Source organism: Budorcas taxicolor, chromosome 9 (genome assembly GCF_023091745.1).
Source record: "Budorcas taxicolor isolate Tak-1 chromosome 9, Takin1.1, whole genome shotgun sequence".
Taxonomy (NCBI): domain Eukaryota; kingdom Metazoa; phylum Chordata; class Mammalia; order Artiodactyla; family Bovidae; genus Budorcas; species Budorcas taxicolor.
This window is the reverse complement of record NC_068918.1, coordinates 89,998,412-90,001,809: the sequence shown is the minus strand read 5'-3', so window position 1 is coordinate 90,001,809 and position 3,398 is coordinate 89,998,412.

The window sequence follows — 3,398 nt, the reverse complement described above, 5'->3', positions numbered from 1 at the left end:
GGCGTGACGGAGGCGGCGCACGGAAGCCCGGCCTGGGCGCCGGGCCGGGGGGTCGCCGCTTCGGGCGAGCGGAGAGCGGAGGGAGGGGCCGCTGCGGGGCCGCTGGACAGGAGAGGGCGGCGGCGGTGTTTTGGACTGGGGCGTGTGGGGGCTGAGGGGGCGCCGCCGGGCCGGCTCTTCCTGGCGGGCGCGGTCGGGCTGTGGCGTTAGGGGCAGTGGGACTTCCAGCGGGACGCGCTACGGCGTGTCAGGGCCGCGCTCGCCGCCGCACGGCCCCGTCCCCTTCCCCCGTTACTATCGGTTTTTTAAAAGCCACTCGGCCACCCTCCCCGCCCCCACCCCACCAAAAACAAATTTTTTTTAACGTCCTGTTGCTTCACGCGGGGACTTTCGGGGTGGGCGTCACGTGGCCCGACACGTAGCCGTGAGGCCCGAGAGCGCGTGCGTGCGTGCGTCGAGGCCTGCGGCCACGCCCCTTCCGAGGGTCGCCCCGCCCCCGCCGGGGCCCCGCGAGCCAGGGGGGAAGGGGCGGGACCTGCCGCGCGCCTGCGTGAGGCGGGGCGGGACCGGGGAGGGGGCGCGCCCGGGCAGGGGGAGGGGGAGGGCCGCGTGCGGGGGTGGGCGGGGGTCCCGGTGTGGGGAACCCCCACCATCGCCACCACTGCGCGGTGGCCGGGCCGTCGGGCCCGCGGGGGCTGCGACGTAGCGTAGTCTCCGCTCCCGGCCCCCGGGCTGTCCTGCGCCAGGACGGGTTCCACGGTGGGCGCGCACGGCGAGCCCCCCCACCCCCCCCCGGGCTCCTCGCGGTCGCCTCCGGCCTCGGGGGTCGCGCGGCGGGTTCCCCCCAACCGTGGGCGCCTCTGGCCCCCGCGACGGCGTGTCCGGGGCGGTGCGGCGGGGTCCGGGCGTGGAGGACGTGCCGGCTTCCGTGGCCCCCAGCCCTCCCGAGAGCCGCTGCGGCGAGGCGCGCGCACCGCCGGGGCCGAGTCCAGAGTGGATCGGGAGCGCCGTCTGCAGCGCTTCGCGACGGCTTCGGTGTCCAGTAATGATCCCATGCAGCCTCGATGGCGAGACGGACCGAGGAGCGGGTGCTTGAGTTGGAAAAGCGCAAAGTCAACACTGGTATTTGCACACATGCAGAAATAACCGTACACTGGGCAAGGAGGATTTTCCTGCAGTTAGAGTACATTTCAAACATTTTTATTTCTTTGGGAAGGAATTTTCTGCCACACTGCTGTTCAAAAAATTGGGTTTGCAGAATGTGGTCAGCCACCAAATGGCATCTGGGTTTTATTGCAAGCCCTTTATGACATGTTCAGTTGATAATGTATACAAAATAATGTATACAAAAACCGACCATTGTATGAGTGACATATGCTGAAATAGTTTCATGTCCGTAGTCATGTTTACCGTGTTCTAAATAACTGGGTTTGTTGGGTGGTTTTGGTTTCTTTTATAAAATTTTGTTTCAGATTCTGAGGAATCTGAATACACTTTTTGAATTGTATTGAAACTATTAAATGAATTTCAAACAAAAACTCGAGTGGCAAGTAGCCTCTGGCCTATTCATTTAAAAAGCATAAAGTGAGTTTGCTTTTAAAATCAAGCTAAGTCGATAGAGGAAATGGAATTGCTTTGCTAGACAAAGTTGAAAACATTAAACTGAAATATTTTAAGTTCACCAACACCCATCATTGTTAGTGGAGCTATAGAAGATTGACCCGAGCTGCGCTGTCCTTAGTCGCTCAGTCCTGTCCGACTCTGCAACCCCATGGACAGTGTAGCCCTGCCAGGCTCATCTGTCCACAGGGATTCTCCAGAAAAGACTGGCGTGGGTTGCCAAGAATATTCACCTAATTATCTATTAAAGGATGAATATTCTAAATGCAGGGTATAGTAATTTAATCAAAAGCTGTTGTCTCTTCAAAAACTAAGGTAAGGTGTGTTTCCTTAGTAGCTGGCAGAATGATAGTTGTGAAGGGTTTTGGTACTAAGTTATTCATTTGACTTTAGTGTAAAATGTTCAGTCTGCGTTATCTGTTCACTTCTTTATTAAGCTCCCAGGCCTTGTGCTGAATGTAGATCTCATTTAATTTTTAGTTCAGCCTTGTAACTTAGGTTATGCTATTAGTCCCATTTTACGTAAGGGGAAACCCAAGAAGAAGGAGATTAAATAACTTGCCCAGGGTTATAGCTCATGAGTCCTAGACGTGGAATTCAAATCCAGTTATATTGTATTCTAAAGCCTGTGCTCTGTGCCCCTCTACTAACCCTGTCCAATAAGGTGGGAACTTTTGATGGTGTCCACCATTTTTGACCCATAGAAACGGCAGTTTCATATGACTAACTGGTACTTACAGTCGAGATGAACCACATCAGAGTTGAGAAAAGTGATAGACAGTGTTCATTTCCTTATGTATCAAATCCCTTATGGTTACACCATTTGACAATAGCTACTCTGTTCTGCCTTTTTAAATATTTGAAGATAACTTTTCTGCCCACAGTTCTTCAGTGGTCCCCCCACCACAGTTGAAAAAAGCCCAAAGAGGCCTGTGGGTCCAGGTGCTCTCGCCTCCTGCTGCCTTGGTGACCTTGTGTTGGGCTCTCCAGGCCCTAGACCCTTCTGTTCAAAGTCCTTCTACTCCAGGACTTTGCTTCAGTGTTTCCTCTCCTTGCTGAGTTTTTCGCACACATCTCAAAGCACCGCCCCCCCATACACTTTTTCTCAAGACTTACACGTACACTGTATAAAATAGTGTATGTGTGTATTTAAGACGCACACCTGCCATTTGCTCTCTGCTTACGCATCCACCCCTCTTATAATTCTTTTCATGGCGTTTATGTCCACCTGACACTGTCTTTGTTGCTGTTCAGTCTCAGTTATGTCCGACTCCTTGCGACCCCATGGACCGTGCACCAGGCTTCCCTGTCCTTCACCATCTCCCGGAACTTGTTCAAACTCACATTTGTTGAGTCAGTGATGCCATTCAACTGTCTCATCCTCTGTTGCCCCCTTCTCTTTTTGCCTTCAGTCTTTCCCAGCATCAGAGTCTTTTCCAATGAACTTGCTCTTCTCATCAGGTGGCCAAGCTATTGCAGCTTCAGCATCAGTCCTTCCAATGAATATTCAGGACTGATTTCCTTTAGGGTGGACTGATGGAATCTCCTTGCCGTCCAAGGGATTCTCAAGAGTCTTCTCCAAGACCACAGCTCACATGCATCAATTCTTCCGTACTCAGCCTTCTTTATGGTCCAACTCTCACATATGTACATGACACTGTCTACCTATGGGTAAATTTGTCTCCTCCCACTACACTGTGAGCTCCTTGAGAGCAAAGACTTTACTTTGTTCTGTTTGGAACTCCCAACCCCTCAAGACTGAATGTTCATGTAGGCAT